Here is a 24443-nt window from a genome sequence, read left to right as displayed (position 1 = left end):
CCTGCAGGCATGGGCATAGGCATCCATGCTGTGCCTCAGCAAGGGAACAGCCTCCCGTGGTACTGACTCCCAGTAATGTGAAACAAAGCGGAGGAGAGCGGAGGCCCAGGGAAGGGGAACCAGGTGATAGGGGGAGAAGGGTCCAAACCTGTGAAGCAGCCCTGCCTCTCAACAGCCCGGTGTCTGCCTTGTCTTGTTTGTCTGCTGTATTTGCAATGCTGTGCAAATTCATGAAAATCACATACACTGAGAGCTCTCTGCTTCCTTAAGGTAAAAAAAAATTTTTTTTTTGGTGTTTGGAAAGGTAGAATCTCTTTTGACGAAAAATAAAGATCTTTTTGAAACTCATGACAAAGTCTGACATCCATGAGAATGGACTAATGTCATTGACCTGGACACTTAAGAATCAATAAAATGGCCATTTTTAAAACTGTGTATTTTTTAAACCACATTTTTTAATGAAGGAGAAAACACTAAGGGGAATAAAGAAAAATATTGTTCAATTGTTTCCAGAGGTTGCCTCTGGAGGGACTCTGCAAGCCTTATGACACTCACAGGGTTCAAGCATCTTGAGCCTGCTACACAGATCAGCAATCAGAGCCTCACATCAGTTTGGAGCAACTTGCCCTCATCCTCAGACTCCAGGGCAGATAGATTCTCAGCTTCCACAGACCAGGGTCATCCTTCAGCTGAGCTCAGAGCTTGCAGTCCACACTGTGTTCATACTGGGTCTTATGGAAGGAGGAAATGGTTCTCAGAAGCTGTGTTTCGTGGCCAAAAACCCCCATAAGGCAGAGTATAAAGCATCCATCAAAGGGAATACACACAGCAGATGTTTAAAGAGTGCTCTGTGTCAGGCATAGACACACACCAGGTGCTGGCGGATCCCCTGGGAGGTGCACAGAAGCATTGCCCATGTGGTCAGAGGGCCCACCCAGGTGTTACAGGAGCTCACAGAGGGACACTGTCTCAGAGAGGATCAGGTGTGAGAACGGTCAGTCAGTTTTCTATTACTATAAGAAATACCTGAGATAATTAACTTTTAAAGAAAAAAGAATTGCTATGGCTCTCTTCTAAAATTTTCAGTCCATGATCCAATGACCCCATTACTTTGGGCCTATGTCAAGGCAGAACATCATGAGGGAGAATATTGTGGAATAAACCACTCATCTCGTGTCCAGGGAGTGAGAGAGGAGGTGTGGGGGAGAACGGAGCCAGGAGGATTCACCTCTTACAGGTTTCACTCCCTTCCATTAGTTCCATGTAGAGGTCAAAATTTTAACTTATGGACCTCTAGGGGACACCTAAGATCTAAACTATAGCAAGGACTTATGATGGACCTGGAATATAAAGTATATGTCCCCCCCAAAAAAGTGATTCCATATATATATATATGATAACTTCCATATATATATATATATATATATATATATATATATATATAATTGGTTCCTCAAAAAGTTAACCACAAAATGACCATATGACCTGGCAATTCCAATACTTGGTATATTGGTATACACACACACAATCAAGATCAGGGATTCCAACATAACTATGCACCAGTGTTCATAATAGCATTATTCAAATAGCCAAAAGTTAGAAACACTCCGTTGACAGAAATGAACAAACAGCATGTGGTATATGCGTAGAACGAAACATTATTCAGACATAAAATGGAATGAAACCTTGAAACATGCCACATCCTGGATGAACCTTGAAAACATTCATGTTGAGTGAAAAAGTAAGAAGATACAAAAGGAAGAACACTGTGAGATTCTACTGAAATGAGGTAACTGGAATAATCAAATTCATTGAGACAGAAAGTGGTTAGAGGTCAACAAGGGCTGGCAGAAAGGGGTGTGGGGAGCTAGTGTTTAACGGGCACAGAGTGGACAGTGGTGATGATGAACGTACTTAATACCACCGAATTGTAGCACTTTAAAATGTTGAAAAGAGCCAGGGGCAGTGGCACACGCCTATAATCCCAGCTACTCAGAAGGCTAAGGCAGGAGCACTGAGAGTTCAAATCCAGACTGGGCAAGTTAGTAAGACCCTACCTGAAAATAAAAAATAAAAAGGGCTGGGGGTGGTGGCTCCATGGTAGAGCCACCCCTGGGTTCAATTCCCAGTACTGCTTAAAAAAAAAAAAAAAAAAGTTTGATGTGGTGACATTTGTGTTCTGTATATTTTATCACACTAAAAAGAATTTTTCAGTTAATTTCTTGGGAGGAAAAAAAAGTATCAGTTGTGTCCATTTCTTCTCCCAGGTTAATAAGAATTTCATAGGCTAAGAAAGAAGCAGCAAGGCAAAATTTTAATTCCTGTAATTGTATGCCAGGTTTTCGGACCAAGCTGTGTCTGAAAAGAGATAAAACTGAATAGACTAGAAACAAACTCCTAAATGGCTCACTGACCAGATTGCACCTATCTGGTTAGAACTGAAGTAGAAGTGGGAGGGAACCCAGAAACAGAGCAGAACATCAAAATATCAGAGCTAATTTGCACTAAGAGCTGTTGATAAGATGGGCAAACTTGAATTTTAGATTTACGAGTCTTTTGGACATGGAAATAGAGACCAAAATGGTTAGCCCAGTCCAGGTTAGGGATCTACACAAGAGACCCTCCACAGGTTAGGACCACACTGTCAGAGTAAGGATGAGTCATAAGTAAAGCCATTCTCCCTGACTCGGACACACACACACAAGTCACAAAGATTGTCCTGGTAACTTGAAAGGTAGGGGATAAAGGGAAAGGAACAACATGTACCTGATTATGGACCCTATAATGGATTAGCAACCTAGATTTACAGTGAAACTCGAGCTAAGAATTTGGTGTACGGTGGCCCCAGGATGGCTCAGTTCACTCAACAAGCACAGGACCAATGAAAACTAGCCACCACCACCACCATCATTACCACCTCTGCCATCACCTTGCCCAACCCCACCACTTTGCCACCTCTCTGACTCCCACCCTCATGGTCTTCTGCCCATTTCCTGGAAGTAGCCATGTCTCCTGCCTTTCCTGTGGGGCTCTGCATTCTCTTTGAGATCAACCAATCATCCTCCTTTTCTTCCTTTTGACCTCAGTTCCAGGGTCACTTCCTCAGGGGAAGCTTGCTCTGACCCCGATTCTTAACCATGTCCATTTATAAATAGATTTTTAGAGAATTGTTCTTTGCTTTCAGGGTGATTGAATTAGTCTTGAATTATACATTTAAAAGTAAATTTATTTGATTAGTATCTCTATTCAAGCCCCCTGATAGATGGAAATATTATCTGGTAATATTCATCATGAATTCCAGTGTCTAACACATTGGAAGTACTCAAAATTGTGTTTCAGTGGATGAACTGCAAGGCCTTGGAAGACTCACAACTTTGGCACTTATGAAGTGCACTCTGCCTGGCACTTGAGCTTTCAAAAACTTAGTTACTGCTTTAGTTATTCCTTGTCACTGGGACTAAAATATCTGACAAGAACAATGTAGCAGGGGGAAAATTTATTTTGGCGCTTGGTTTCAGAGGTTCAGCACACAGTGGGCCAGGTTCATTGTTTGGTACCCACGGTGATGGAGAACACCGTGGTGAAGGAAAGCTGTTCAGGACATAGCAACAAAGACAAGATACAAACATCAAATACACATCCCCAGTAACCTAACTTCCTCCCGCCATACCCCAGTTGCCTATAGTTAACACCCAGTTAACCCATATCAGTGGATTAGTCCATTGATTAGATTACACCTCTGAAATCTAATCATTTCGCCTCTGAAAATTCTTGCATCCTCTCACACATGAACTGTTGGGGGACACCTCATTTCCAAACCATAATAGTTACCCTCTTGTGTAAGAGAGGCTGCTTCCAAGGACTCTTATAAGGATCAACTGAAACCCAAGATAACAAAAATGTAAGGAATTTTATTATAGAATTGTAGCTAGAGTGATATAAAATTTTCTACATAAGTTTTATTGGGTACTTACTATAAACCATGTACTAGGCAATGTCATCTCATTTAATTATTTTTTTAAAAATTTATCTCATTTAATTCTTATTTTAAAAACTGTGAATTTTTTTTTTTTCCTTCTGTGTGCTACAGGTAAAAAAACCAAAGTTCTAAAAGATCAAGAAATTTACTTCAACTCTAGTTAAGAAGTCTGGGAGCTGCACAGATTTCTCTGATCCCAAAGCCCAAACACTCTTAACTCTCTGAGTCTGTACCCTCCCTAGAATTCTACTTCACCCAACACTTCTCTGAAGCAGTCACATCCACCCTGGAGATGATCATCTTGTTGTCGAGGAATCAAATGAGGAACATCAGAGTTTCTCTTCTGTGTCCTTCCCAAACTCACTAGAACAAATGCAGAGTCCTCCAGTTCATAGTTTTCCGTAGAACAAAGACATTTTGGCAAGAACTGGATTTGGCAGAGAAACCCAATTCTGCAGAGTATCCTGTATTAGTCAGTTTGTGTTAATGTGACAAAATACCTGACATGATAATTTCATAAAGAGAAAAGATTTGTTTATCTCACAGTTTGGGAGGTTTATAGTCCCATAGAGTGGTCCCATTGGTCTGGTCTCTGGTGAGGGCAGATGGCGCCACATTATAGCAGAAGCAAGTGTTAGAGGGAGTGGTCACATCTCCAGCCAGAACAGAGAGAGACTGAGGTCCCACAATCCCTTTCAAGGACACACCCCCAATGACCTAGACACCTCCCACAGGGCCCTGCCTCTCAAGGGCTTCACCACTTCCCAATAGCACCCTCTGCAGATCAAGCCTTTAATTACAATGAACTTTGGGGGTCATCCAAATTGAACAATTAAATGATATCAGAACCACAGTAAGTCTTAACCCCTGCCACCTAACAGATTCCCTATGACTTTCATGATGGCCTCTCTTGCCCCATCTTGCCCATGATCCACTTCAGTTCATGATGGCTTCACTCTTGCCCTCCACTCAAGGGCTCAGTGGAGCAGTTCTTGAGTGTATAAAGACCATGCAAGGAGAGGCTGTTACTAAAGAAAGTTCATTTTCAATTAGCAAAAAGTTTAAAATTTTTCTTTCAACTTATTATAGTTTGGATCCAAAATGTCCCCAAAGTCCAGTGTGTTACAGGCTTGGTTTCCAGGTGGTGCTACTGGAAGGTGGTGAAACCTTTAAGAAGAGGGGTCCAGTGGGAGGAAGTTAGGTTACTGGCAGTATGCCCTGGAATGAAATTGTGGGACCTCACCTCTTTCTCTTTCTCTTTGCAAGCAGCCTCCCTGCCATGATGTACTGTCTCCTCACAGGTCCAAAAGCAATGAGTCCATACAACCATGGACTGAAGTCCCCAAAACTGTGAGCCAAAATAAATCTTTCCTATTTACAAATTGATGATCTTGAATATTTTGTTATAGTAACAGAAAGCTAACATGCAACCTTAGGACAAAAACCATTTAAAAATTTTTTCCCATTGCCTTCACACCCCAAAGTACTATTACCTTAATGTTTTAATAGAACTATACTTCGATTACTACAGAGTTGATTTACAGTTTGTTTTGTCTTTTGGGAGACCTTCATGTATTTGTGACAAAATGTTTTTCATTTTCAGTTACCCCAGGAACAGAAGAAGCTTCTGTGTTTGGTGCCTAGCCTAGTGACTGTGCAGGTATGTCTTTAGAAATCTTTTGGGATAATAAAGAACAACAGTGACAATTAGAAGGGTTTTCACTATTGCTTTCTTGTATCTTAAGATTATCATCAATAGAAAACATCAAAATGAAAGAGCCTGATGATTATTTTTCTTTGAACATCTGTCTAGGTTGTGCATGAGTAACTTTTATTTTGAATATATATCTACTAAGTTTCCCTCTGCAAAGAGGCATTTCCAGCTACTATCATAAGCTCTGGGAAATTAAAACATACACACAACCATCTCTATATATGCACCAAAGATAAAGAACAGAGCAGACAAATCAATCTGACAGGTAATTTACCATTACAGGTTGAATTTCATCAGTCTAGCCACAGTGCATTATGAACCAGAAAAATTAGACCAGTCAAGGGGATGATGGTATCAGTGTTTAATGTTTATTTTTCGTTACCTGGAAGCATAATTATTCTCAATACTTCCATTCTTTAAGAGAAAAACTTTAAGCAGTTAAGCTAATAAAAATAGTACTATTAAAGTTTCGAACAGGGAGCTGCAGGTGTAGCTCAGTGGTAGAAGCCCTGGGTTCCATCCCTTGCCCCCCCCCACAAGTTTCAAACAAGCTCAGCAATTTGAAGGAGACCATGTGCCTTTTATTGATGATGAGTGTGGGACATTAGAAAACCATGCAGATTTACCACCATGTTTAGGAGAAATGAAGGGAAACAGGGTGAACTCTGTGCAAACAAATTTGATATTCACTGAATGAAAGATGTTTCCCTTCTTCCTTTTCATATGTTGTGCAAACTGTAGTCATTTTAAACTAAGTTGACAGTTCTGTGTTATCCCAACCCAAAACCACATAGGATAAAGTTGTTGAAAATCTGATGTCAATATGGAATGTGTTAAGAAATGTCACACATAGTCTGATGTCCAAAATCCAGGTATAAATGCACCCAAAGATGACTGAAACAAATTTTAATAGATCCTGCTGCCTGTCAGACTTTTCAGCAATTGAGTTTTTGAACACAGTCAAGTTGTTAGCGATAAGCCTCAGAATTTTTTTTTCATCTGGAAAATTTTTCCTCCCAATGATCTGTTCTGAAAGAATAAGGAAGTATTTACTCTGAAAAGATTTTAGACTCCTTACACTTCAAATGTGACTTAAATGTTCCTGATTTTACCATCAAATCCTCTTTAGCCATCTACCAACCAAATCAGCTTCAGTTTTAAGATGGTGTTTTCTGAGAAGTGAAAAGATAATATTTAAAAACAACACCAACACTAGCTGGGTGTGGTGGTGCACACCTGTAATCCAGCAACTCAGAAGGCTGAGGCAGGAGGATCACAATTTCAAGGCCAGCCTCAGTACTAAATTGCCTTAGGCAATTTAGTGAGACCCTGTCTCAAACTAAAAAATAGAAAGGGCTGGGGATGTGTCTCACTGGTTAAGCACCCCTGGGCTCAATCTCCAGTACAAATAAATAAATAAATAAATAAAAAATCACTGCCAATGCTGAAAGGGAAAGATGTTGCTATGGTGGTTTGGAAAAGTGTCTCTTAAAGGTCCAGGTATTAAAGGATTGTTCCCTACCTTGACCCTATAGGGAAGTGTTAGAAAACCCAAAGATGTGGGGAAGAGCTTAGGTATTTTGGCATATTATGGTTTGGATATGCAATGCATTTCCCCAAAACTCCTATGTTAATGCAGGAATATTCAGAGGTAAAATGATTGAACTGTGAGAGCTGTAACATAATCAATCCATCCCAGTTTGAATTACCTAACTGGGTGGTAACTAGGTGAGTGGGGCATGGCTGGAGGAGATGGGTCACTGGGGGCGTGGCCTGGAAGGATCTGTCGTCCCTGTGCCCCCCAGATACCCTTCTGCTTCATGGTTGCCATGAGGTGAGCAGGGATCCCCTGTCATGCCCTTCCACCATGATGTCCTGCCTCAATTTGGGCCCAGAGCAATGAATTCCACTGACCATAGACTAAACCTCTGAACCTGTTAGCCAAAAATAAACGTTTCCCCCTCTCAGTTGTTCTTGTTGGGTATTTTGATACACCATGGAAAAACTAACGAATACAGGGGACATGCCCTCAAAGAGGATTTGGGTACCCTGGTCCATTCTACCCTTTCACCTCCTGGCTTCGATGAGGTGATAAGTTCTATGCCAACATACACTCCCTGCCATGAAGTTCTCTTTTGCCATGGACCCCAAAGCAACAGGACTAATTGATCATGGACTCATGGATATGTACAAAATTGTGAGGCAAAATAACCTTTTTTCTTTGTAAGTCAACTATCTCAGGTATTTGTTACAGTAACAATAGGAAAGCTGACTAACACAGATGGATATTTAGAGTATTAAGCTTGAAAAGCTTCCTAAGTGTAGCCCTGGTTCATTCTGTCACAAAGAAGAATAAAGGAGAGGGCTCATATAATAATGAGAATAATAATGTTTCTACTAATAGAAGCTGTGGTGAGGGATTCAATCTACAAAAAACAGGGGGCTGGGGAGATAGCTCAGTCGGTAGAGTGCTTGCCTTGTTAGCACAAGGCCCTGGGTTCGATCCCCAGCAGCCCCCCCAAAAAAAAAATTACAAAAAACAAAGCACTTACTGAATTTGTCATTTTCAATGTATACTCTGGTGAATAACAATAAGCTACAATTAATTTTGTATCTCATCTAGAGTCAGGGGAACAATTTATGCAAAACTAAACCTTTCAAATCCTGAAAAATATAACTATGTATTTACTAATGTTCCCCAACTTACAAAATTATGACTCAACAATTATTCTACTTTTCAGTTGTGCAAAAGTATACCCATATAACCTGTGTTTTACTTTCAGTATAGCCTTCAACCAATTACATGAGATAGTCAATGCTTTACTATCAAATATACTTTGTGTGTTAGGTAATTTTGCTCAACTGTAAGCTAATCTAAGTGAGTACATTTAAGGTAGGCTAGGCTGGGATATTTAGAAGGCTAGGTTATTTATTTATTTTTATTGTAAACAAATGGGATACATGTTGTTTCTCTGTTTGTACATGGAGTAAAGGCATACCATTTGTGTAACCATAAATTTACATAGGGTAATGTTGTTTGATTCATTCTGTTATTTTTTCCCTTCCCCCCACCCTTCCCACCCCTCTTTTCCCTCTATACAGTCCTTCCTCCCTCCATTCTTGCCCCCCTCTCTAACCCTCACCCTAAACCTAACCCTAACCCCTCCCACCTCCCATTATGTGTCATCATCCTCTTATCAGCAAGATCATTCGTCCTTTGGTTTTTTGAGATTGGCTTATCACATTTAGCATGATATTCTCCAATTTCATCCATTTGCCTGAAAATGTAGAAGCCTAGGTTATTAAATGTATCTTTGACTTGGGATATTTTCAACTTACAACATAACATAATCTGAAGTTGAGGACTGTCGGTCTGTGTGTGTGTGTGTGTGTGTGTGTGTGTGTGTGTAAAATTCATTTGGAAGAATAAAAGGCCCAGAATAGCCAAAGCAATTCTAAGTAAAAAGCAATGCTGGAGGCATCACAATACCTCACTTCAAATTATACTACTGAGTTATAATAACAAAAACTGCATGGTACTGGCATAAAAACAGACACACAGACCAGTGGTCCAGAACAGAAGACACAGAGACAAACCCACACAGATGCAGTCATCTGATCCTTGACAAAGGTGCCAAAAACATACATTGGAGAAAAGATAGCCTTTTCAACAAACAGCACTGGGAAAACTAGTTATCCACATATAGAAGAATGAAACCACACTCTCATCTCTCACTCTGCACAAAAATATCAAGCTAAGCAAAATAAATCAAACCCCAAAAAACAAAGGTCAAATGTTTTCTCTGATATGTGGATTCTAATTCACAATAAGGTGGGTGCGGGAGGTGGATAGAGTTACTTTATATTAGGTAGAGGGGAGTGAAGGGAGGGAAAGGGGTATGGGGTAGAAATGTTAGTAGAGTGAAATAGACATTATTACCTCATGTACATATATGACTGCATGACTGATGTGATCCTGCAATATGTATAATCAGAAAATTGAGAGATTATACTCTATTTATGTATGATCTATCAACTCAAAATGAATCAAAGACCTAGGAATTAGACCAGAAACTACACAATTTGTAAAAGAAAACATAGGGTGAACACTCCAGCATATAACACAGGTAAGAACTTTCTCAATAGGACCAATAATGCCAAGAGTTAATACATGGGGTGACATCAAATTAAGAAGTTTCTGTATAGCAAAGGAAATAATTAGGAATGTGAAGAGAACTTACCAAATGGGAGAAAATCTTTGCTAGCTACTCTTCTGACAAAGAAATAATATCTAGAATCTATAAAGATGGCAAAAAATTTAACCCCCCAAAATCAAATAACCCAATTAATAAATGGGCAAATGAATTAGACGCTTCTCAAAAGAAGAAATATAAATGACTGAAAAATGTATGAAAAAATGTTCAGCATCATTAGCAATTTGGGAAATGCAAATCAAAACTACACTGAGATTTTTGTCTCACACCAGTCAGAATGGCAATCATCAAAAATACAGACAATAGGGGCTGGGGCCGGGACTCAGTGGTAGAGCGCTTGCCTCACATGTGCAAGGCACCGGCTTCAATCCTCAGCACTACATAAAAATAAATAAATAAAGATATTGTGTCCATCTATAACTAAAAAATATTGAAAAAAAAAGAATACAAACAATAATCAATGCTAGAAAGGATGTGGAGGAAAAGGAACACTTTTACACTGTTGGTGGGACTATAAATTAGTATAACCACTATGGAAATCAGTATGGAGTTTCCTCAAAAGACTAGGCATGGAATCACCATATGACCCAGCTATGCCCCGCTGTGGTATTTATCCTTTTATTCTTTAGAATTAAAATTATCATACTACAGTGATACATGTGTATCTAAGTTTATAGCTATTATACACAATAACCAAACTATGGAACCAGCCTAGGTGTCTGTTAATGAATAAATGGATATAGAAAATGTGGTGTATGTATACAATATTTTTTAACCATATTTTTTTATTCATTCATAGAGAATAATAAAATTTTGGAACTTAGGAACATTGTTAGCAAAATTGGCCAAACTCAGAAGGTCAAGGACTATATGTTTTCTCTTATATATAAAAGTTAGAGAGAGGAGAGGAAAGATGGCAGGGATCTCTTGAAAATGAAAGAGAGGAGTGGAGGAAAAGGGACAATGGTATTGGTCAAATCATATTGTTATATTGTGTTTATGTATGGATATGTAACAACAAATCCCACCATTACGTACCACTATAATGCACCAATAGAAATGTGGAAAATATTTATAAATTTGTACTATTGTGTGATCATTTTGATGATTCACATAATCAGTTTTACTCTTTTTTACAAATTTTCTTAATATCTGGTTTTATAGAAGATAGCAGGGGTCTCCTCTCTATTTCACTCTCACATATTCATTCACTCTGTTGTTCTGGCTGAAGTATAAGTTTCATCCAGATATGTAGTTGGAAGAGGAGTATTTTCATAGTCTTTTCATACAACTCTGGATATTATTCTTTCATACTACCCAAAACATGACAAGATGGAATATGAAACCATATCAATAAAATTTTCTTCTTATTAAGTTAAAATGAACTAGTTTACCTAGAAATTTGAATGAATCTTTTCTTTGTTCACGTTTTTATAAAATCATGACTGGTCTCCATTTGATAATATTTGTTCTCTAAGTTTTGCTCATCTTCCAAATGTTGACAATTATACAATATCCAAAATACCAATTTTTGTTGAAAACACCTCTGATTTCACTAAACCACTCTATTAACAATCTTGGTCATTATTAAACAGTTACATTTTTCTCTAAAAATGACAGAAGCTAGTTAAAAAAAAAATCTCCTTATTTAAAAGACCTTGTGTGCAATCTTGCCAAAGGCATTGCTGACAGTAGCCTTTTCAGTAACAAAAAAAAATTTTTTTTTCTTTCTTAAGTTGAGAAAACTATGTTCACTTTGAGCCTTTGGGAAATGTTTTCTCTACTACTTATCTAGCATTACTAACATAGGTTCTAGGATTCTATTTGCAAGTTCTTCAATAAGTAGAAGCAAACTGGAATGTCTTTGGTCATGGACATAAATTCATTTAAAATTTTTCCTTTCCTTCCATGTCTTTTTCTGGGGGAAGGGTTGGGGAGGGGTTCTATAATTCCATCTCTACATTATTTTACACTGTCTTTGAAGATAATTCTGCTTGCTGGGCATGGAGGCCTTTCTTGTACTTCTTGATATGAATATAGTTTAAAGGCATTTTTTGACTAGCATTTTCTTAAAGCTTGTGAAGGATTTCAATGTTCATAATATTTTTATAAACTCGTACTGGTCTATGATCATTTTGATTATATATTCTGCATAGGTTAGTTTGTCCTTTGGACTCCATGTTCATCAGAGAGGTTCCTATGTAAGCATACCATTTTATTCAGTTTATGTCTATTCCAACTTTGCCTTTAATTAATTGCATACTTGAAATCTCCCTTCTGGTATACTTTCCCAAGAATCCATCGGATTCATTTTTAAATTCTCAAGTCATCAGACATTTAATCTTTGACTAGACTGAAACCAGATTCCATGCATGGTTGACTAAACCTGGTACTGTATTTCATTGCCTTGTTATTTTAAATTTTAGGACAAAGGTATCCCTGTCCCCAAGTATCCAGACCAACACTAGCTCTTCCTTTTTTATTAAAAATCACCCACAAAACTGTCCCCCTTCTAAAAGCATCAGAAAGGTGGGTCTTTATTCCAGGTACTTGCTGTTAGTCTGGAAGGTTAAAGGCCTTTAATTCTATAGATTTGGACCTTATGGGTCTATTGCTATTATATGGTTATGAATTCTGAAAAAATTTTTTTGCAGTTGCTGGCAATAGAATCGAGGGTCTCATACATGCTAGGTAGGCATTCTACTAATCCAATCTATTTTTTAAATAGTCTGCATTTTTAGATATCTGAAGGCAAGATATTGGGTCCCAGCATCCTTTATTGTAAAGATTCTTTCTGTGTATTGCCACCACCATGACATTTCGGCCTGTTACTTAAGTTCTTCCAACTTTTAATTCAGCGATTATATATGAACTTTCTTGTCATGTGGAACTTAAACGTCACCTTAAAATTTAAGTCATCTTGATCAATTTTGTTTCCTGCTAAACATTCTTTCTGGTCTTTATGAGCATCATTCCCTCCCAGGAATCCATTATTCTGCTATTGCTGTACTAACAAAAACAACTACACACTTACTTACTACACATTTATGATGTTTCCAGGAATGTGCTGGTAAATGTTTAATAACTGGCAGAAAATGCACATACACAAGCTTATAATGAATTTTACTAATATAGATAATAAAAATATACAGCACTCTTTATTAAAAATTCCACAGAAGCAATTTATTCTCAAAGAAACTTTTTATTGCTTTTTCCTGTATCTGCAGCCATCCTATGATTGCAATTGATTAATGATTGCAATATGGCATGAAAGTTGGTTGATATTTCCATTTACATTAACAAGTGAGACAAAAGAAAAAAATCAACATATATGTCAGAGCATCACTTATTTGTCAATGATCTATTTGATTTCTTTGCTGAATAAGAAAATAATTTTTAAATACTGGAAGAATGTTTCCTCAACCTTTTGTGTTACAATGTAATACCTATGGACACATTTTTAAATTTTAATCTGCATTAATACTTTTTCCACCATTTAAGACTAGACAAATCAACAAAACAATGAACCAATCCCTGATTTTGTCTAAATACTGCCATGATGCCCAGTTTCAAACTACCATGGCGTCATTGAATGTAGAATTGGGGAAAGATGTGTGATGTACACCAATATGTAGTATTTCCACCACACAGGTACAATATAACCTCAAGAGAACAGATAATAGTAAAATGTAATAAAACAACAAAGAACTAAGTTTTGATTATTGCCTTTGTTTTATAGAATTCTTTTCCACCCTTTCTTTTTGTTACAATGCTATCTATTGAAGAAGCCAGACCCTTGGACTTATGTCACAATCTGGATTTTCTTGATTTTGCTCTCATGATGTAGTTCTCTGTCCTCTGTATTTCCTGGAAGCTGGATTCAGAGCCTGATCCAAATTCAATGTTCACTTTCTGTGACAAGACAAAGATGTCTTGCTTTCCTTCATCAGGAAACATGAAATGTCTAGTTATTTCTATTTATATGATGCTAGCAGTGATTGATGCTTATCTTAATTCAATGGGAACTAGAAAATGGGAGATGTTACATCATTCCTTTTTCAATTATTAGTTGGAAACTTTTGTATCAGGTACTTTCCCTCATCTGCCATTTGCTTTCTCTGTGGTGAAGTGCATACAGAAAGGCAGGATAAATGCTTTAGTATTTCCCTTATTAGTTTTCAAGAAGTAGGAATTGGTTCCTGCTCATTATCCTAGGGTGACCAATTCTGACTTTAAATACCATTATATATTCATGGGTTTAGGCTGGTGACCCAAGAGGCTGATCGCAAGTTCAAAGGCAGCCATTGCAACTTAGCAAGACCCTGTCTCAATATAAAAGCAAAAAGATTGTGTATGTCTTCCTGATTCAGTTTGGGAGGATCATATGTCTCTAAAAATTTGTGAATGTCTCCGATATTTTCTATTTTGTTGGAGTATAGATTTTCAAAGTAGCTTCTAATTACATTATGTATTTCAATGGTGTCTGTCGTGATCTTTCCCTTTTCATCACAAATTCTAGTAATTTGCGTTTTCTCTCTCTTTCTCTTCATTAGTGAGGCTAGGGGTTTATCAATTTTGTTTACTTTTTCCAAGGACCAACTTTTTGTCAATTTGTTGAATTGTTTCTTTTGATTCAATTTCATTGATTTCAGCTCTGATTTTAATTATTTCCTATCTTCTATTTAATTATTTCCTATCTACTATTTTTGGTGTTGATCTGTTATTCTTTTTCTAGAGCTTTGAGATGTAATGTTAGGTCATTTAGTTGTTGACTTTTTATTTTTTTAATGTATGAGCTCAATACAATGAACTTTCCTCTTAGTACTGCTTTCAGAGTATCCCAGAGATTTTGATAAGAATTTTTGTATTTCTTCCCTGATGCCTTCTGTTATCATTACATCATTCAATAGCATATTATTTAGTCTCCAGGACTTAAAATCAGCATAATACAGTAACACAGTCACATCAATGTTTATAGCAGCTCAGTTCACAATAGCTAGATTGTGGAACCAACCTAGATGCCCTTCAAAAGATGAATGGATTAAAAAACTGTGGTATATATATACAATGGAATATTATTCAGCCATAAAGAATATTATGGCACTTGCATATAAACGGATGGTATTGGAGAATATCACGCTAAGTGAAATAAGCCAATCCCAAAAAACCAAAGGCCAAATGTATTCCCTGATAAGTGAAGAATGATATATAACGGGGGTGGGGGGAGTGAGAGAAGAATGGGGGAACTTTATGTAGAAGAAAATGAGAGGGAGGAGGCTATGAAAAATGGTGGAATGAGACAGATATCATTACCCTTTGTACATTTATGATTACATGAATGGTATGAATCTACATCGTGTACAACCATAGAAACAAAATGATGTAACCTATTTGTGTACAATGAATCAAAATGCAGTCTGTAAAAAATTAAAAAATAAATAATTCTTTTTAAAAAGGCAAAAAGGGCTGGAAAGTACCCATGGGTTGAATTCCTAGTACCAGAAAAAAAATATTCATGGGCTTAAAAAAGAATTAAAGTTAGCATACTTCAGTGAGCATTTGCACCCATGTTAATGGCATCACTATTAACAGTAGCCACGTTATGGTTCTAGTTATCTGTCAACAGATGAATGGTTAAAGAAAAGGTGACATATATACACAATAGATTTTTATTCAGTCATAAAGAGAAACAAAAATTATGTCATTTCCAGGAGAAAGAAAATGGAACTGGAGAGCCTCATTTTAAGAAAAATAAGTAATACTCAAAATGACAAGTATCTCATTTTGTTTTCATATGTGGAAGCTCCAGAAAGGGGAAAAAAGGTGTGGGGGGTGATGTCATGTATGTAAAAGGAAGATTATTAGTGAGAGGAGAGGGATGAGGGGAAGGGGAGGTATGGGAATGAAGTGGTCAAACCATGTTTTAAGTATGTATGATATACCACAGTGACATACACAATTAATATGCATCAATTAAAATTCATGGGATTAAACATATCAATGGTTTCAATTAACTGAAATTATCCCTATTACTGAGGCTGACTGTTCCATTTTAAGTCAGTCTTCAAGTTTTCTCCAGAATCCTTTTGACAAGATTCTAGTAATATTCAATAGCTTCCTTGCTATTATAAGATCTTCCTGGATCATCTTGTTCATTTCCACACCTGGAATCTGCCTCCCTCTCCAAAAGCCTTGGCATCTTTTAATGAGAAATTGTACTTCAAGGTCAAAATTCAGGTGCTAAGGATACTCCCTCAGTTGATCATTTTTTTTTAGGTATTTTCAGTGGTTAGGGTAAGAAATTACATAGATATAGAGAGATACATAAATAAGGTAGGTTCATGATGTCATATTGACATTACCAATTCAGACTTTTTCTCCGTGCTGGGGATGAACCCAGGGCCTTGTGCTTGTGAGGCAAGCACTCTACCAACTGAGCTATATCTCCAGCCCTCAATTCAAATTTTTTATAGCTATAACTCCCTTATTCCACTCTAAGAATTCTGATTCTCAAGGACTCAGGGCATGATAGGATTAAAATATCCCATGTGTACCCATTTGTCTAATCTTATATTACATATACACCAGGCAGTATACTAATATGATTCTTGAAAACATTAAAATTTTGTATCTATTCTCATTCTCCCATTGCAAAAATAGTACAGAATTTTCATGTCAGGACATGCAGTCATTATGGGCTATATTGTCTCCCTGTTGACCCTTACTTAATTCTTGTTTCTATATAATCTATTAAATACCTATGCCCAACCACTATGGTTTGGAAGAGTATTCCCCAAAGGTTCAGTAGTTAAAGCTTGGTCCCCAGGATGGTGCTACTTGAAGTGGTGATGCTGATGGGAGGTGGGGCCTAGTGGGAGGTCCTTAGGTGACTTGGGCCTGCCCTTGCACGGGATTATGGGGCTCCAGTCTCCAGGCTTCCTGGCTTGACATGTGTTTTGTTCTGCCATGTGCTCATGCCATATTGTGCTGCCCTCACCAGAGGTCCAGAGAAATGGGCTGCCCAATCTTGAGCTTGAAGATTCACAACCCTGAACCAAAATAAACCTTTTCTTTTTGTAAGTGAACTGCCTCAGGTATTTCATTATAATGATGCAAAGCTGATCAACACATCAACTGTTGGTTCTTATGTTGATGTCTCTTCAGACATTTGGTTCTAGTTCTATAATGGATTCTTAAAGAAGGGCTCATGGGAAGAGTATTTTTGTTAAATGTTGATAATACATTTTGTCTTTTATACTTAGAATTCAGGTTTTTTAATGGAAAATCTTAGGCTGACTTTCTTTCCTTGAAAACTTACAGCTCCATTTTCACCTGGTATAAAGGCTTACGGCTGAAATTCTGATGGTAATCTAATACTTTCCCTCACAAATAGTACCCTTTTTTCAAACAGATGGTCATTGGAAGGAAAGAATGGAACATTGTTATGAAAACTTTCTGAATGTTTCCTATAAGTGAAGTAAGTACAAATGTCATTCCTAATGCTATTAAACTTAAAATGATACAATTTAAAAAGAGATATGCTTCTGTTGCTTTATAGGCAGTAATTTTAACCAGAATGTTTGTTGGTATTGTGTTTTTGCTTAGCGTTAGTTTCTTGGTGTGTCCTTTCAATACATAATTTTTTTTTAATTTCAGAAGTGTTCTTGAAATATGAATTTTAATATCTCTTTTGTCTTGGCTTTGTGCAATCCTAGTTTTTCTTTGCCTTTCTTCAGTGTCATTAATCACATTGGCTCCAGAATCCTTTTGACAAGATCTGAGCAATATTTGATAGCTTCTTTGCTATGACAGTATCTTCCAGGATCATCTTGTACATTTCCTGTTCCAAACCTGGAGTCTGCCACATCTCCAAAAGCATATGTCCTTATTCATCGTATCAACCTTTAAATCAGCGAATCTTTCATTTTTGATTTTTAAAATGTTCCCTTTTGCACCTTCTATTTCTTTTAAAGCATTACTGTATCTGCTTATACTTCTTCTATTCCACAATTCTGTAATATTTCTGACTTTTTCCTGAGTTTTCATCTAATTTACTAATTCTGTTGTTGTTCTTGCATATCTTGTATCATTTCTTAAGCTTTCAGTTCATTTTGCAATAATTAATTGCAGTTTTGTGGGCGTAACATGGATCTGTTTTCCATTGGGATGTTATTCTGTTCCTTTTTCTTACATGTACTTTATATAAGATTTGACTTTGGTACTATTATTTCACTCATTGTTATGCAAAATTATTTTCCAAATTTACTTTTGGAATGAGGTAGAATTCAGAACATTTGTTAACTTGAGTTCATTTTTTGTGTTGTTTGTACATGGTGTGTTAAAAATAATGGCAGCTTGCTTCCTGGGGTTCCTGGCTCTATGTTCCTTCCCCACTTTGCTCTAGACCTCTCAGTCTAGTGCCTCTATCCTGCTCAGTTTTTATTCCACTTCAATAACTTTTCACTAATGTGAGGACTTGTTTTGGAAGGGAGTTTTGGCAAGTTGAATTTGATACATTTAGGGGCTGAGTTGATGGTAATATTGTGGTTATCCTGTTCTCAGGCCTATCCTATGCTAACCTATTGCTTCCTTCTTTTTTTTCACAGAAATATTGAGGCTGTTGGTGTTTTGCTCCCATTTGCTTGTATTTTGAAGGTTTGTGAAGATACCTTGTCACCTTGTTACCAATGTCATTATGTTGTATTAATATGGGAATTAAAAAACTATGCTGTCATCACCACCTCCCCAGAATCCTTTTCACATATTTAGTTTGAATACAAGAAGTATAATGTGGACTACTTGTATGACCACCACTGCCATGTTAAATCCATGCTTTTTCTGACACTTCAGAAATGCACCAGTTCACATTTGACTGCTTCATGTAAAGTTGATACACCTGCTTATTTAAAACCAGGATTTATCTACTGAAACTGTTTTTAAGTTTTCAATATTTCTCATATCCATTTGACAAATGTGCCTTAGCAGTATGCAAGAATTACATCATTCTCAATATACGCTGCCCAATTGTGTAGCAATGTATTTTAGCTCATTTTCAGTAGACTAGCAACACAACTCTAGTATCTGACTTGTAAGAACTGCTAAAACTGCTGCGATGGATCATTTTGAGTTCATACATCAAAATTGACCACTCATCATATCACCAATCTCAAGACTATAAATATGAGATTAGACTTATTTTGCTCACTATTGTATCCCAAGAGATTTAACACAATGCTCAGAAACACCTAAAATAATTTCACTGACTTTGTTCAATGAAAAAAAAGGAAGATATTTCTAGTAGATTGTTTAAACTCTCTTCCCAACCCTTTTCTGTGGGCAATGTTTCAGTAACTACCCATTATTTAAAACAGCAATCTCATATTGTGTGATAGTTTGGGGACCTGGATGCCAACTGAATATGAGACAGACATTGACAAGAGTTACATGATAGATAAGGACATCCAGTTATTGTTGTTGGCAATGCTCTGGCAATCAATTTGGCTAATATTATCAGGTCAGAAGGCAGAGACCTGACTAGAGGGTGTTTGCAGGATGTAGCCAGGCATCAGAAATGTTACATCAGGTCTGGTACCTTCATACAAGGGCTGAAGTTGGGGAACCTCCTAGTCACAACTTTTCATAGTCCAAGGGCATTAGGATTCCCCAGTGTGACAGAAAGATCTAGTTTCCTTCTCATCACAGCAGGGTTGGCTTCCCCAGAGGCCTTTGATTTTTCTTTAAGTCCATCCTCTCCAAGAAAACTGGAGACTTTGAATACAAGGACCTCAGTAAGTTCACTACAGCTTCTGTTGAGAAGGCATTCAACTAACTGTCAAAGCAAACAGTAATTGCTGGGAAGGGAAAGGGAAGAAAGAAGAAATGACACAGAAAAAACCATTTCATGTTTCAATGCACTAAAGGAAAAGATGGGAAAGTCTGGTGAATCAATTTTACTTAGAGAACAAAGTTTTTTCTCCCTATGATTTACTTAAGTCTGAACTGAAGCTTTTCGCCAATGTGTTGGGTTAGTGATGGTGACTGACACACTATTATACACTCTACATAGGAAATTTAAGATGTTTATTAACAGAAAACCTTTATAGCAGGATTGAAAATACATCAGTAACAGCTTCTTCAACTACAGCACTATATATGTCAAATATGCATATGACTTCCAGCTCTGAAAGAATTTGGCCTGGAATGCTGAAAATAAATCAAATACTATTTTGGATTAAAAAAAGAATAAAAATGCTAATTACCACCTGCTCCAAGGGTTCCACATACCAAGTCATATTCCAGACTTTAGCAGGCAGCTGGTGAATGATGTGCAGACCCACTGACTTGTTTTGAATCTACAATTTTCCTTCATTCAGGGCTAGATATCAACTAATAATTAAAGGGAACTTCTGTTATTTAGGTTTTCTGAGATCTTTAGTACTTCATACAAGGCATTATTCAAAGCCAGAAGTAAATACAAAGTGAAGTAGCTTGAAGTCCAAGGAAAGCTCCAGTTAGAACTATTTCTTTGTTTAAGGACACTGTCCAAGATTTTAGAAAAATTTTCCTATCGAACTGGTGATTTCTAAAATTTAAGTGTAAAACTATTCTGACACAAAATTCTGAAATAATAGTTATCTCCCACTATAGCTTTTATAAACTTCTCAGCAAACAATGTCAACTGAGGCTTTGTTAAGGCAGTTTCAAAGTGGTTTTCATCAAATTGCAAGCACCTTAATGGAACTGTAACTGGAAATTAAATCACATTTACCAACCTTTCAACTCCAATATGAGTATACTCCAATTTGGCAGACCTATAGTAACAATGTATTTCTCTCCTTGAATGTTTCTAGTATTATGTGTACTTAAGACAATTATTAATTACGAAACATAATGTTCCGGGTCTTGTATTTTTCAAAGAATTCTGCAAAATTTGCATTTTGCCATTGCTTGTTTCTCACAACCAATCTGCTGGCATAGCAAGGTCCAGCAGCATTTTCTGAGGATGGAAGTATTCCATATTCGCACTGGCCAAAATGGTGGCTTATTAGCTCTACATCACCATTGGGATTTGAGGTGTGGTTACTGTGACTAACTGAATTTTTAGGCCTTATTTTAATTAAACCAAATCCTTTTGAGTGAAACTCTCACATCATATAAAACCAGTAATTTTACTGTTTTAACTGTTTAATCAGCAAGGCAATGTAATTGCACAAGGGTTCTTTCCAATTTTTCCGCCATCCTCACCAACATCATTGTTTTTTTTTAAAAAACAGTCATCCCCAAAGGGTGTGAAGTGGTATTTTATAGTTTTGATATGCATTTCTCTAATAGTTACTGATGTTGAGCATTTTTCATATGCTTATGTGGCCATTTATATATTTTCTTTGGAGAAATGTCTATTCAAGTCCTTTGCTCATTTCTGAATCAAGTTTGTTTTGTTCTCCCCTATGCATTCTGTTTATCAATCCCTTATCAGACACACAACTTGCAAATATTTCCTCCTGTGAGTTGTCTTTTTATTGTGTTGAGAATGTCCTTTGATGCACAAAATTTTAAAAACATGACAACTGGTCAACTTTTAATTTTGTTGCTTTGCCTCTGGTGTCACATCCAAGAAATCACTGCCAAATACAATGGGTCTTTTTTTTTTTTTTTTTGCGGTGCTGGGGATTGAACCCAGGGCCTTGTTCTTGCAAGGCAAGCATTCTACAAACTGAGCTATCTCCCCAGCCCTACAATGGGTCTTAAAGAGATATTTTTCCATATTTGTTCATGGTAGCATCATCCACAATGGCCAAAATGTGAAGGCAATTCATGTCCACAGACAGATGCATGGATTGGAAAATGTGGTATATGCATGCAATAGGCTTAAAAAGCCTTAAAAAGAAAACTATGCAATAGGCTACAACATGGAAGAATCTTAAAGACATATACTAAATGAAATCAACATGTTACAAAATGACAAATGATTCTACTTACATTAACTCATCAAAATCATAGCAACAGAAAAAAATTGTAGTTGCCAGGGTCTCAGAAGAAATGGGGTTATGTTCAATGAACACAGAATTTGTTTTACAGATGAAAAAAGAGTCACAGACGTGGTTGGTGGTGATGTCTGCACAATATTATGGATGTATTTAATACTGCTGAACTGTATACTAAAAATAAGATGGTAAATTGTCATGTGTATTTTACCACACATTTAAATTTAAATAATGACATGTAGCTACAACTTTAGACAGCATTGTTATAGAACACAAGTGAAAACAGACATCCATATTAAACACAAACTGGTATGTGTACACTGTAGACTGTCCAGCAATGTCAGCAGACAGAACCGCTGAGGTCTGATTATTTGCCAGGGGTGGGAGAGGGATGCTGGTTTACTTTCTACACAACTAGGATGAGGGAATACCAGCAGAAATCACTATGTACCCCCTGCCACATCTATATTCATAACAGATGTACATGATATATAAAAGGAGAAAACTAGAAGTTTCAATATGTCATGCAAAAACAAGCTTAGCTTAAAAGTAGATGACTAGTACTACAAAAATCAAGGTACAAATTTAATGCATAATCCCCATCAAAATACCAATGATGTTCTTCACTGAACTAGGGAAAAAAAAAAAAAAAAAAAGTCGTAAAATTCATTTGGAAGAATAAAAGGCCCAGAATAGCCAAAGCAATTCTAAGCCAAAAAAGCAATGCTGGAGGCATCACAATACCTCACTTCAAATTATACTACAGAGTTATAATAACAAAAACTGCATGGTACTGGCATAAAAACAGACACACAGACCAGTGGTCCAGAACAGAAGACACAGAGACAAACTCACACAGATGCAGTCACCTGATCCTTGACAAAGGTGCCAAAAACATACATTGGAGAAAAGATAAGCTTTTTTAACAAACAGCACTGGGAATACTAGTTATCCATATGTAGAAGAATGAAACCACACCCTCATCTCTCACCCTGCACAAACATCAACTCAAAATGGATCAAAGACCTAGGAATTAGACGAGAAACTACACAACTCCTGAAAGAAAATATAGGGTGAACACTCCAGCACATAACATGGGTAATAACTTTCTCAATAGAACTTTTAAAGCTCAGAAATAATGCCAAAGTTAATAAATGGGGTGGCATCAAATTACAAAGCTTCCTCAATTGGTAGAGTGCTTGCCTTGTAAGCACAAGGCCCTGGGTTCAATCCCCAGCACCCAAAAAAAAAAAAAAAAAAAAAAAAAAATTATAAAGCTTCTGTACAGCAAAGGAAACAATTAGGAATGTGAAAAAAGAACCTACAGAATGGGAGAAAAATCTTTGCTAGCTACTCTTCTGACAGAGAATAAATATTTAGAATATATAAAGAAGGCAAAAAACACCCCCCCCAAAATCAAATAATCCAATTAATAAATGAGCAAATGAATTAAACAGGTGCTTCTCAAAAGAAGAAATACAAATGGCCGATAAATGTATGGAAAAATGTTCAACATCATTAGCAATTGGGGAAAAGGAAATCAAAACTACACTGAGATTTGTCTCACACCAGTCAGAATGTCAGTCATCAAGACCAGAAACAATAATGAATGCTGGAGAGGATGTGGAGAAAAAGGAACATGTTTACATTGTTGGTGGGACTGTAAATTAGTATAACCACTACGGAAACCAGCATGAGTTTCCTCAAAACACTAGGCATGGGATCACCATATGACCCTAAGCTATACCACTCCTTCGTCTTTATCCTCAAGAATTAAAAATCATCATACTACAATGATACATGCATACTCATGTTTACAGAGCAGCCCAATTCACAGTATCCAAACTATGGAACCAGCCTAGGTGTCCATCAACAAATGAATGGATAAAGAAAATATACTATAGATTTTTATTCAGTCATTATGACAAATGAAATCATGATATTTGTAGGAAAATGGATAGAACTGCAGACCATAATGTTAAGTGAAATAAGTCAAACTGAGAAGGTCTTAGGTTGTATATTTTCTGTCACATAGGGAAGTTAAGAGGGAAAAAGGAAGAGAAAGTTAGGGATAGATCTCATGGAAATCAAAGGGAGATTAGTAAAGGAAAGGGACCAAAGGGTAAGAAATGGGGAGGGAGGAAGAAAGTGCTAGGGAGTGATACTGGTCAAATTATATTACTACATTGTGTGCATGTGTAGATATGTAACAACAAATCCCACCATTATGTAAAACTATAGTGCATCAAGTAAAAAAGATAGAAAAAAAGAAAACAGATGACCAGTAAATGAAAAATGGTTCTTATTTCTTCCTCAAATGATGTCACTGAATGTGTTAGAATATGCTTTACAGTAATTCACCCTTATAAGCATGCTTTCCATGGTTTCAGTGACTCATGGTCAAGTGTGGTCTTGGAACAAAAATTTTAAATGAAAATTTCCAGAAATAAACAATTCACAAGTTTTAAATTTTATCACTGTTCTGAGCAGCAGAAGAAATTTTGCACCACTGTACTTTGTACCACTCAAGACATAAGCAATTCCTTTGTCCA

At 36.9% G+C, this 24443-nt stretch overlaps 1 long non-coding RNA gene across 1 annotated transcript in view; it reads left to right on the top strand.

Moving 5' to 3' along the window:
* Positions 1–18619, top strand: part of LOC124962162 (uncharacterized) — a 32504-nt gene extending 13885 nt beyond the window's left edge. Inside the window, exons 2-4 of the long non-coding RNA XR_007104433.1 lie at positions 5583–5639; positions 17319–17384; positions 18514–18619. This is a non-coding gene — a long non-coding RNA (uncharacterized LOC124962162). The remainder of the gene's footprint in view (positions 1–5582; positions 5640–17318; positions 17385–18513) is intronic.
* The last annotated feature ends 5824 nt before the right edge of the window (positions 18620–24443 follow it).

Source organism: Sciurus carolinensis, chromosome 12 (genome assembly GCF_902686445.1).
Source record: "Sciurus carolinensis chromosome 12, mSciCar1.2, whole genome shotgun sequence".
NCBI classification, from domain to species: domain Eukaryota; kingdom Metazoa; phylum Chordata; class Mammalia; order Rodentia; family Sciuridae; genus Sciurus; species Sciurus carolinensis.
Note: the sequence above shows the minus strand (reverse complement) of the source record. Positions and strands in the feature narration are given on the sequence as shown.